Raw genomic sequence first — 13241 nt, 5'->3', positions numbered from 1 at the left:
AGCAAAGCAGGGCTCAGCTGAGAGGCTTTGAGGAGGAAGACCAGGAAGGGAAAGCTTAAAGCATGACAGGGAGGTACAGCCCAGTGGGAAATACAGAAGGGCTTCAGGGGAAAGGGAGTTTAGCTGTCTCCCCCTTGACAGAAATGCAGTTCTAGCCTCCCTGTGCTAAATCCTTTTGCTTCTGATTTGAAAAACATTTGGCTTCCTGAAAAGTAAAAGCTATCAGATGCCTTTTCTTAATCCATCTTGCACATCCTCAGAGTTGATGTCAACAAGCCACAGAGGGACTTCTTACCAGTCCTCCCTGGGCTGAGTAATGAGAGCAATGAGACAGGGCTAGTATGATCCTAGATCCCGAGGGGCGGGAGCGGAAAGAGGTTCATGGGGATCCTCTGGACTCTGCCAGGAAGAGGAAGATCCTCTGAGGAGAAAAGGCATTTGTCTCAATGAAAAATGGTTGTACTGGGGGTAAATGTCATAGTTGATGAAGCCAACCAATAATAAAGGAAGCAAGCTGCCATCTATCTCTTTGGGATGTTTGAAAAACAGTATTTGGGCTTAGAAGATATTGTTATGATTTAGAAATACAGCTTCAATTTATTGTTTTCTTAAATCAGATAGGCATTTGTTACCTCTACTTTACTAATAATGAAACTCAGAAAAGTTCAAGGTCAAAGGGAACCGGGAAAAGTAAACCTAGCTCTGTCTCCAAAGCCTACACTCTGTCCACTCTGCTCCATGCCCCCCGATTATAGCAGTTGCTTTTCTCTCACAATATAAAGTCTAAAAATGAGTACCTGTATGGAGTTGTCTGCATTTCTGGAACAAAGAAGGTGAAACATGGATTCCTACACCGGGATTACAGATTTGCAGAAGTGTTCCTGTGGACAACTGACTCCTGACTTCCAAACTCCCAGCTGAAATGAATCAAGGGCTTAGGAGCTGGCTTTAGCAACAGCTCTTCTTGCAGCCAGAGACACAGCAGCTATCCACTGCCAGGAGTCTTAGTTCAGGCTGCATAGACTGGATAGGTTATAAACAAAAATTTATTTCTTACAGTTCTAGAAGCTGGAAATATGAGATTAGGGCGTCAGCATAGTGAAGGGCCTCTTCCAGGTTGCAGACTGGTGACTCCTCATTGTACCCTTACACAAAAGAAAGAAGGCAAGAGAGTTATCAGTGGTTCTTTTTATAATAGCACTAATCTTGCTCATTAGTGCTATACCCTCATGACCTAATTACCTCCCAAAGTCTCCATCTCCAAATACACTGCAGGTTAGAATTTCAATGTATAATTTTAGGAGGACACAAATATTCAGTCCATTGTACAAGTCAGCAGCCTGAAATGCACTGCTTATTTTCAGCCCAACACAGTCATCATCCCATTGTCATCTTTTCTGTGTCCCTCACTTTTTACCTGGACTTCACCAGGATGAGAGAAGAGGTCATGATCTAGAACAGATAGATGTTTTACCCTCGTCCCTGACATACAGTGTTACTAGCCACAGTTTTTCTATAGCGGACACCAGCAGCTCCATGATCCAGACAGATAAAAAAACATCTCCACAGTGACCAGAGAAGTCTCCAAAGACAGCACAAAGACCCAGACAATAATTCGTTACCATACACTGGCCTCCTTGAGGCTGCCCTCACAGATACCCATATGGCGTCTTAGGGAGCAGAAAGTGGGGGGGCAAAAAAAAAAATATATATATATATATATATATATTTTTTTTTTCTGGTAAGAAGTTTGAATCCTGAATTTAAATGAAAATTTATCTGAAAGACACTTGAGCTAACCTAGCAGAGTCTATTTAAAAACCAAAAACACCAAGTTATCCAGATACCAAGAACTGGCAAGTTTTAGATTGATTTTTTTTCTTGCTACTGAATGGAATATGGGGTTGAGGACAAAATGAGAGCACGTATAAGAAGTAAATGATACTACCTTTTTATTTTGCATCTTTAAGTTGTAATGCATAAATGTCTATTTTTACTCGTGTGTTTGTATGCATGTTTAAGTCAAATAGCTCCTTTTTGACAATGTCAATCTGGATTTCAGTAAGGCTTTTTTTTTTTTAAGTTTGCCATCATATCTTTGAATACAAGATGGAGAAATGCAGGCCAGTTGGTAAAACACTTACGTGAACTCTCATGCTGCCTATATTTTGTTTCTCTTTGGACACCAAATTTTCAGGGAGACATTAGCAAAGTGCATTTCCTGTAAGAGAATAAATAGTATAATGAAGAATCTGAAAATTCAATCCAAGGAGAAATGGATAGTTTATCTTGGAAAAATGAAGACTCTGAGTGAAGTGGAGTAAAGGGTATACATCCTTGATAAAACGGAATGAGTATCTCTGGGAGGCAACCAAGTTTCAAACCATGAATTTTTCTTTACTACAAAATGCTTTATGTCCTCCACATACACTGTCTATATTATAACTCTGTGGTTTTCCACAATATCTACAGATCAAGTGAGCATTGCTGGCCACTGGGAGACAGAAAGCCAGAGCTAGAGAAAAGGGGGTAAGTAGCAAATATAGGAAATGTGGAAGAAGAATCAGCAGCCCCAAGGAGGAGTTAAGAGTCACAAAGTAAGTCCATATTCTACATATGCTAACTCTGGTGCTAGTCCAAATGGAAGACAATAGGGTTCTATCACAAGGAAGTACAGAGAATGTAGCTTCAGAATGCTCAAGTGGGGAAGAGATAAGAGAGCCAAATCTGGAGCAGGGCTGGAAATCAGTCCCGGAGTTGGTGGCAATGGCCATAAACAGAACCAACCCCTACATATGAACCCAGAAGGAACACAGCTGGAAAGCAGTACCCAGCCACCTTGGTGATAAGGGAGATATCCATACCCCGAACACCTTACTGACAGAGCCAGACAGGAAGAAAGTCTATGAAGAAGGAGATTAGTCTGTCTCAGGGGAAATACAGAAAGCTGCCCCCTTGCTAGGCCTATTGGACCATGGACTTGCCTGAAATTCCACCTTAGAATGATAATTTCCTTGACTTAAATGTAAATGGACCTTAAGTGTTTCTAATCATACTGCCTGTAATCTCAGGGAAAAAAAATAGTTCATTGAACCATTTCAATGCATTAACACTTTAATGAGGCTTAGTTCCAGTAGTGGCACTCATTTCCAGTAGTGGCAGCTAGCTGGGATCCAGGTAGATTACGAATCTACTTTGTTTAGCTTAGAAAACTGGCTGGAAGGGCCAAATCAGGGCATTATGCACCGCCTGGGGCTAGGCCTTTGCAGGCAGAGCGAACAAAAATGAGCCCAGACTACAAAGTGGCCTGAGAATCTAAGTAACTGGAAGCAAGGACAGGTGGAGGATGAGACCCAGGAAACAGGAATTGGGTAATAGAAAGGAATGTGTGAGGGCCCTGAAGGCAAACCTCATCCACATTACAGTTCAGCTGAGACCAGGCCCAACCACTGCTGCTGTATTTCACATCTTTCTGACAACAGCAAAATGCACATGCATTCACTCAGCAAATTTCTTCAATCATTTGAAAAAATTGTTCTTAACAGAATAGCTGAAAGAAACCACTTGTTCATTCATAAAACATAAAGCCTCCAAGATTAGACAGCTTTTCTTGAGGCCCTTAAAAACTAAAAGTAGACATTTGTGTTTTTCAAAATGCAAGGGCCAAATCTCCCTCCACCAATTTTTATACTCAGAATGTAGAAAATAACTAGAAAATAAGGGGATGGGGGAAGACATCCAGCAAGCCAAACTAAATGCTCCAAAGTCAGTGGATTAAATATATGCACTGGAATTGCATGTGAATCATTCAAGGTTTCCTTGTCTTAGAAATATAAAACAAGAGGGAAGTCCAGAAATCTCTTGAAATTAGGTACACTGATTGTTTTAAGAAGTGAGAGTTATCAGAAAAAAAAAATAGAAAACATCATAAACTAAATATAAAGTTAACAACCTGGGACCATCTGTACAGCAGGAAAGAGATCTAGTTGTGTCAAAATCTTGAGGACATTGGAAGATTAAAGTTCATGTTTAAGGCTCATTTATTCAAAAAAGAATGAGATTAAATGATTGTAGGAATACTTACTTCCGATTAAGCCTAACAAGTTTTATTATCTGCATCCCATATTGGTGCCTGTGTAGTAACTGAAATTATTTGGTGTCTTAAATGTATCCCTGGACATTCTTCACATACATGCTTTTCTAAAACTTTATATCAAGATAGAGTGTGCTAAAAAGAATATATCCTGTCTCCTCCCCATCTCAGTCCTAGGAATCTCAGCAATCCTTTCACAAATGGTGTTCTATCAGCTGGTTTGTCTTTGGTGTGAACCCACTGCGGGTGGAATGAAAGGCTAGAGTTAATAAAGGTTAAATAATTGCTTAACCCAAGTACTGGAATGATGAGAGGCAAGTAAGGTGCTACGCTCAGAAAAAATATGGAAAGATTTCATATGCCATGTAAGTTCTTCTATGAACAAAACACAAGTATCTCTCAACAAACATGAAGAAAGAATTCGTTGGCTGGGCAAGGTGGCTCACATCTGTAATCCCCAAATTTTGGGAGGCTGAGCGGGGTGGACTGCTTGAGCTCAGGTGTTCAAGACCATCCTGAATAACATGGCAAGACTCTGTTGTTCATATATATATATATATATATATATATATATAATTAGCCAAGCATGGTGGTGTGCATCTGTAGTCTCAGCTACTTGGGAGGCTGAGGCCAGAGGATCACTAGAGTCCAGGAGTTCAAGGCTGTGATGAGTCATGCTTGCACCAATACACTCTAGCCTAGTTGACAGAGACCATGCCTCAAACAATGATAATGATAATTTATTACAGAAACAATATGGTACAAAAATATTCCAGAGAAAAAGGATTGGAGAATCGCCAAACTGACCTAACCATGAGAATCCCTCACTTTGAAGCCAATAAGTAGAGCATGAGAGCACAGAGGCTCCTGACCAAACCTTGTAGTCAGCACCATTGGGTAAGGGTTTTATTCTAACTAACGTGCCAAGATCTGACCCTGACTTAGGTATTTCCCAGAGAGAATGCTATCATCTGCATGTTTGTATCCCCTCAAAATTCATATGATGAAATGCTAATCCCCAGGGCAATGGTATTAGGAGGTAAGGCCTTCTGGAGGGCAATTAGGTCATTATGGCAGTCTTCACAAATGGGATTAATGCTCTTATAAAATCAACCCAAGGGAGTTCATTTGTCCTTCCCACCACGTGAGGACACAGTGTAAGGGTGCAATCTATCGACAAGGAAATGGTCCCATATCCAACTCCAAACTTGTTGACACCTTGATCTTGAACTTCCCAGCCTCCAGAACTGTGAGTAATACATGTTTGTTGTTTATAAGCTACTTAGTGCATGGGATTTTGTCCTTTGACTAAGACAAGTAATGTACACAGGTCTGAAAAGAGCTCGTTCCACCTGCAGTGGGTTCATACCAAAGACACACCAGCTCACAGAACAACATTTGTGAAAGGACTGCTAAGATTCCTAGGACTGAGATGGGGAGGAGACAGGATATATTCTATTTAGTACACTCTATCTCAATATACATTTTTAGAAAAGCCTGTATGTGAAGAATGTTCAATATATTAGTTTCACACAGGTCAAAATGGAAATTTGAAAATGATCACATACTGAGAAAGTACCTTTTATTGACCTAATTAGGCCTTTTACAAAATATTTTTCTCAATTAACTATTTTGGAAAACAGAAAAATCATGTTTTAAAATAAGATAAATTTTGAGATATTTGGTAGTCATTGATCTTTCTCACTTCCATTATTCTGTCTTATGCCTTTCATTTTCATCTGAGAACGTATCCTTGCTCTCTTTCAGTCCACTGGATGTTTCAGATCTCCATCTCAGCCCCAGGGGAGAAGACAATTACCCAGAACTAAACCAACCAGTGCATAGCATTTCCCTACATCAAAGTCAAGATGAAGAAGTGGGTATGATCTAAATCAGTTCAACCAGAGTTAATCCCACAAGTTTTACAGGATCACCTGGAAAAGAGGCAGAGAGTAGTGAGTCTATGAGGCTAGGAGAGCTGTGGCAATGCTACTGACCATGTGGAATTTAATCCAGATGAAGCATAAATGAGAGATGGAGAGAAACAGGGTCCCGGCGATCCCATCTGAGCCCCTCCATCAAACAGCCCTACTTCTTCTACCTTTCACTTTCAACTACCATTAAATTCCTCTTTTGCTAAGTCCATTTTGGTTGGTTTTCTATTACCAACCATTAAAATTACTGGCTATAATGATTTCAGGTAAGTCAGAAGTTACTGTATGGAAATAAATATTTATCAAGCCAACATAATTGTGCACCAATTAATACTTCCATCCCAAGATTCTAATTTCCTCTTATACTAAACCTCAGGAATTATGAATTCTTCTTGAATGTAAGACTACTATTTTTTGTAGCTATAACCTAACACACATTGGACTATTCCTTGTTGTCTTCTTCTAACTCCAAAATAGGAATTATAATTTCTTACTGAATTTTCCCTAAATTTTTTCTTACCAAACTTTAACTTAATTTCTTCCTAAAATTTCTTTACTATTTTTTCACTGAAATCTACTATGTAGTATTTTCTCTGGAATGAAAAATTTCCCTTAAAATTGCAAGAAGTGAAAACATTGGCTTTGAAATGGTAGATAGTTCATAAATTATTCTTAGGGATTATTCTCAGGAAAAATTATTTTGTTTGGTCTACATTACACTAAATAGTGGTAAAGTAATAGTAGTTTAAAACATGATTAGGGGCCCAATTTAGAATAAAGAAGAAATGCCTGTCGGTAAAACAATCAAGCATATTTTAGACATGTCTTGTATCCACCGGTGTGAGTCTAGTACAAAGGGTTGCTGTAGATTGACCAGGTATTAGGGGGTCATCTTCAAACCCACATCACCCCATATCAACTTCAGAGCCAGTTCTAGGACCCTCCACATGTCAGCCTAATTTCCCCTGGTCTAGTCCAAGCTGGCTCTTTCTCTATGCCACAATGCTCACATGCCCTAGCCAAGAAAGCCTTCCAAGTATTTCTTTTTGAATGAGCATAAACTGCCTATTGAAACCAAGAAAGCCTCTTATTGTGGGGTTGACCCTACCACTCTATCCGCATTCCCCAGAGGTACGGACAGTAGCTAGAGCTGAGGAAATGACATTCAGTAGTTTTTTGCAAATGAAATTTGAGAAATTTGCATGATACATATGGAGCCAGTTGTTCATATCTAAGCTTATTAGCTGTTTTCCTCCTGAGAGCACAAAAGAGTTATTGAGAATGAAAAGAAGTCCCATTGATGGAGGGGAAACCTGAGGGGCCTCCCTGAGGACTCTTCACTGCAGGCCTCATTTCATTCCCAATGACTTCTGCAGAGGCCGATTTACCTTTCTTCCCTGTCTGTTTCAATTTGCTTTATGGAGAAGGAGTGAAAATGCCAACGCTAGTACTCATTCTTGAGCCCTTCGTGCATTTGTTCTGCAGATTTTTTTAATGGCAGGGTAGACTTTTAAAACAACAAAAGAAAATGTCACTGGAGTAGACTTAAGCTTTAGACTTAAGACAGATTTCATTCCTTAGCTTAGACTGGATTACATCCACTAGTCCCGTCACTTCTTAGAAGCAATGCTCTGTCAGAGCAGTGGTGGGGATTTATGGCCTACCACATCCTTAATTATCTCCCACCTCTGATAGTACTGAAACACTGCTCACACAAAGAACAGGATAGGGAATGGGAAGAAAACAGAATTGTGTTTACAAATTCAGGAATTTATTAGGCTAATGTTTGTAAAGTAAGGTATAAATAATCCAAAAGAGTGAAGGTTCCAAAATCTATATTTGCCCTTGTGTTTATATGCTTATGTCTGATCATTTACTTCAGTTAATGTATATGGTTTCATTCACTAAATATTAATTAAATACTTCATGCCAGGTGCTAGGTAATAAATATACACATAAAATGAAGAAGGAGTAACTGCCTGCAAAGATTTTATCCTCTGGTAAGGAAAACCAGAGAAGAGACAAAATTTTATAAAGTAAGTAAATATCATAGAATTTTAAGAAAAAAATGTGCATGTATTTAGGTATATATATTACCGGAATGGGTCAAACAGCTACCAGATAAGATTTTCAAGAGCTTTGCCTTGGTTAATTTTCATGTACTTGATCTGGTCTGCTTCCTAGAAAATTCAGAATCTGATTTTTTTCTTTCAGCACATTAAGCATGAATCTACCTGTGGGACATCAACTTATATTAACTGAGCTTATCAACACTAATGTATAGCCCAGAATTTTAATTAGCCAATTTACAATGACATTGTCTTATAGATGATGGACAGAGGACCTGAGATGACTCAGCCAGCTCACTCTGCTTCTGAAGACACATCTACCACATTCTCAATCTTGGTTATACTCAGAAGAGTGTTTAGATGAGTATAGAATCAAAATTAGGGGAATTGTTTTAATGCAACACGTGTTTGATGACTTCAGACTGTAACAACCTGACTATCCACCTTCACATTAGAGACAGATGCTAAAAAGACCTAAATAGTTAAGACAACGGTCAGCATACCCCCAGCCAAGGCAAAGACATGCTTTTCCTGCTGACCAAAGTGTATCTTCATTAACTAAATTTTTAAGTTTAAAGAAGAACTAATACCAATTCTACTCAAACTCTTCAAAAAAAAAAAAATTGAAAAGGAGGGAATACTTCCAAATTCATTCTACAAGGCCTGCATTACCCTGATAACAAAACCAGACAAGAACACAACCAAAAAGAAAACTGTGAGCAAATATCCCACATAAATATAGTGCAAAAATTCTCAACAAAATACTAGCAAGCCCAATTCAAGATCTCACCATGACCAAAAGGGGTTCATACTAGGGATGCAACCATGGTTGAATATATGCAAATCAATGAAAGTGATACATCACATTAACAGAATGAAGAACAAAATCCATATGATCATTTCAATAGATGCTTTAAAAAGCATTTAATAAAAGTCAACACCCCTTTATTAAAAAAAAAAAAAGACACCTTATCAAACTGGGTATAAAAGGACCATTCCTCAAAATAATAAAGGCCAAATATTACAAGCCAACAGCTAAAACATACTGACCAAGGGAAAATTGAAAGCCTTTTTTATAAAATCTAAAGCAAGGCAAAGATGCACACCTTTACCATTTTAGTCAATATAGGACTGGAAGTCTCAGCCAAAGCAATTTGGCAAAAAAAGAAAAAAAAATGAAGGGTATCCTAACTGGAAATGAAGAAGTCAAGTTAGTCTTACTTACAGATGACATAATCTTATATTAAGAAAAAAAAAAAATAAACAATCCACCAAAAAACCATTGGAACTGATAAATTCAGTGAATTTGCATGATACAAAATCAACATACAAAGATCAGTAGCATTTCTATATGCCAACAGCAAAGAATCTGAAAAAATAAATCAAGAAAGCAATCCCATATACACTAGCTACAAAAAATATAAAATCCCTAAGAATCAATTTAACCTAAAAAAATAAAGATCTATAAAAGGAAAACTATAAAACACTGATGAAAGAAATTGAAGAGAACACAAAAAAATGGAACACTGTCCCTTGCCCATAGATTGGAAGATTTAATATCATTAAAATGAAAATACTACCCAAGGCAATTTATAGATTCAGTACAATCCCTATCAAAATACCAATGATTTTTTTACAGAAATAGAAAAAAAAATCCTAAAATTGATATATAACCACAAAAGACCCCAAATAGTCAAAGTAATGGTGAGCAAAAAGAACAAAGCTGGAGACACTACACTACTTGACTTCAAAATTTACTAAAAAGCTATAGTAATCATATAAGCATGATACTGGCATGAAAACAGACACAAACCAATGGAACAGAATAGAAAACACAGATATAAATCCTCACATTTACAGTCAACTCATGTTCAACAAAGGTGCCAGAACATACAATGGGGAAAGAACAGTCTCTTCAACAAATGGTGCCGGGAAAATTATGTAATTATACACAGAAAAATGAAATGAGACTGTCTCTCGCCACACACTAAAATCAAATCAAAATGGGTAAAATATTTAAATTTGAAACATAAAAATATACGACTACTAGATGAAAATATTGAGGAAACATTCAGGACATTCGTCTAGGCAAAGTTTTATGTAAAATCTCAAAAGCACAGGCAAGCCAAATAGAAATAGACAAAGGGGATCACATCAAGCTAAAAGGCTTCTGCACAGCAAAGACACAATCAACAAAGTGAAGAGCAACCCACAGAGTGGGACAAAATATTTGCCAACTATTTATCTGACAAAAGATTAATAAACAGAATATATGAGAAGCTTCAACAAATCAATAGCAAAAAACATAATTTTATTTTAAAATGGGCCAAAGATCTGAATAGCCATTTCTAAAAAGAAGACATTCAGCAGATGTCTTGGCCAGGTGCAGTGGCTCACGCCTGTAATCCCAGCACTTTTGGATACCAAGGTGAGTGGATCACCTCAGGTTGGGAGTTTGAGACCAGTCTAGCCAACACAGAAAAACCCCTTCTATACTAAAAAATACAAAATTAGCAGAGCGAGGTGGCACATGTCTGTAATCCCAGCACTTCTGGGGACCAAGGTGAGTGGATCATCTCAGGTTGGGAGTTTGAGACCAGCCTAGCCAACACAGAAAAACCCCATCTATACTAAAATACAAAATTAGCAGAGCGAGGTGGCACATGTCTGTAATCCCAGCTACTCAGGAGGCTGAGGCAGGAGAATCACTTGAACCCAGGAGGTGGGGGTTGCGGTGAGCCAAGATAACTCATTGCACTCCAGACTGGGCAACAAGAGTGNAAAAAAAAAAAAAAAAAAAAAAAAAAAAAAAAAAAAAAAAAAAAAAAAAAAAAAAAAAAAAAGACATACGCATAGCCTACAGATATACGAACAAATGCTCAACATCATTAATCATCGGAGAAAAGCAAATCAAAACCACAGTAAGCTATCATTTCATCCCAGTTAAAATGGCTTTTATCAAGAAGACATGAAATAACAGATGCTGGCAAACATACAGAGAAAGGACAACCCTCATACACTGTTGGTAAGAATATAAATTAGTACAGCCACTATGAAGAACAATATGGAGGTTCCCAAAAAAACTTAAAACAGAACTACCATATGATCCAGCAATTCTACTATTGGGTATATATCCAAAAGAAAGTAAATCAATACATCAGAAAGACATCTGCACTCCATGTTTATTGTAGTACTATTCACAATAGCCAAAATATGGAATCAGTATAAATGTCCATTAACAGATGCATGAATATAGAAAATGTGGTACATATGCACCATGGAATATTATTTGCGCATATAAAAGAGTAAAATTCTGTCATTTGAAGCAACATGGGTGGAACTGGAGGTCTTTATGTTAAGCGAAATAGGCCAGGGACATAAAAACAGATATTGCATGCTCTCATTCATATGTGGGAGCAAAAAAAGTGTATCACATGAAGATGGAGGGTAAACTCGTGGTTACCAGAGGCCAGGAAGGGTGGGGAGATGGAAGGGGAAGAGAAGTCAATTAATGAGTATAAAATTACAGTTTGATAGAAGAAATAAGACCCAGTGTTAGATAAATTAGTGGCTTGACTATTGTTTACAATAATCTGTTGTACATTTCAGCCAGCTAGAAGAGTTGAATAGTTCCAGCATAAAGAAAAGACAAATATTTAAAGTGACAGATATCCCAATTTCACCGATTTGATCTTTACAAATTATGTGAATGTATTAGATTGTCATATGTGCCTCCAAAACTATGAATATCTGTTATGCAACAATTCTTCAATTTTGTCTAAAGTTGTGTGTGTGTGTGTGTGTGTGTGTGTGTGTGTGTGTTCTCACAGTAAGCTATGGGCTCTTCAATGTTTTCTGCCAGCATGGTGTCATACCAAAAGACATTTTAGTTTTGCATCTAAAATACTTGAAAAATAACTTAAATATTTATAATAGCCACTTGCAAAAAAATTATAAAGAAATATATTTAGTGGAAAATCTTTTTTTTTTTTTTTTTGACAGAGTCTCACTCTGTCACGCAGGCTGGAGTATAGTAGCGCAATCTCGGCTCACTGCAACTTCTATCTCCTGGGTTCAAGCAATTCACCTGTCTCAGCCTCACAAGTAGCTGGAATTACAGGCATGCACCACCACACCCAGCTAACTTTTGTATTTTTAGTAGAGACGCGTTTCATTACATTGGTTGACCAGGCTGGTCTCAAACTCTTGACCTCAGGTGATCCGCCTGCCTCAGCCTCCCAAAGTGCTGGAATTACAGGCATGAGCCACTGTGCTCGGCAGTGAAAATTCTTAAAAGTGCTTTAGCTCATTTACAGTAGTCATTCCATCTCTTACACCTACAATTCTCCCTTACCCCAGATAAATACTTACCTCCCTCACTTAGTCCCTTCAAACCAACAACGCTTCTTCCTCACTCCACTTTCTTTTTGGTCCTTTTCCACATCAAATCTGGCTGTTATTCCAATGAGCATCCGTGCCCTTTAGCGTGTCTTCCCCACTAATCTGTAGGCAGAGTGAGAGAAATAACCATGTCTTTCTTCTTTCCCTGTGCATCCCAGTGTGAAGAAGAGTATGCTAAATATAGTTGTTGTTCACTGACCACATTCTCTCTCTCTCTCTCTCTCTCTCTCACACACACACACACACACTCATTCCTACATACAATGTTTTACAGAATTTAATTAATCCTCTATATACCTTGCAATCACATTGTACACCATGAGCAATTTTCTAAGTCATTACAATTATTTTCTACAGATAACTTCTTACTGGTTGCATAATATTCCACTATAGAGCTAATCCATAACTTTATCACTTCCCTATCTGGATTTTTTTTACTTTTGTCCGCATATATAATGCAGCAATAAATATCATTGCACATAACTGTCTATCTAAGATATTCCCTTAGAATAATTTTCTAAAAGTAAGACCGTTGGACTTGACTCAATATGAACTTTTTAAGGTCTCAATATAGACTGCCAAGTTGCTTTATAGAACAGTTACAACAATTTCATTCCCACTGCACATAAATGTGCTCTACTCCCTGAACCCTTATTTACACAGGGAATTGGAGTTTTTTGCTTTTATCTTCCCAAAATCAAAATTTAAGAAGTAATATATTTATTTTGGATATTTTATTACCTT

General features: G+C 37.8%; 1 long non-coding RNA gene across 1 annotated transcript; it reads right to left on the bottom strand.

The window, feature by feature from the left end:
• Window positions 1-797: 797 nt before the first annotated feature.
• On the bottom strand, window positions 798-12798 carry LOC108306804. Its single transcript, XR_005200880.1, has 3 exons — window positions 12468-12798; window positions 1058-1145; window positions 798-917 (listed from the first exon to the last, which is right to left on the bottom strand). It is a non-coding gene; the product is annotated as an uncharacterized LOC108306804 (long non-coding RNA).
• Between the last annotated feature and the right edge of the window lie 443 nt (window positions 12799-13241).

Source organism: Cebus imitator, unplaced genomic scaffold, assembly GCF_001604975.1.
Source record: "Cebus imitator isolate Cc_AM_T3 unplaced genomic scaffold, Cebus_imitator-1.0 Scaffold74, whole genome shotgun sequence".
NCBI lineage: Eukaryota > Metazoa > Chordata > Mammalia > Primates > Cebidae > Cebus > Cebus imitator.
Note: the sequence above shows the minus strand (reverse complement) of the source record. Positions and strands in the feature narration are given on the sequence as shown.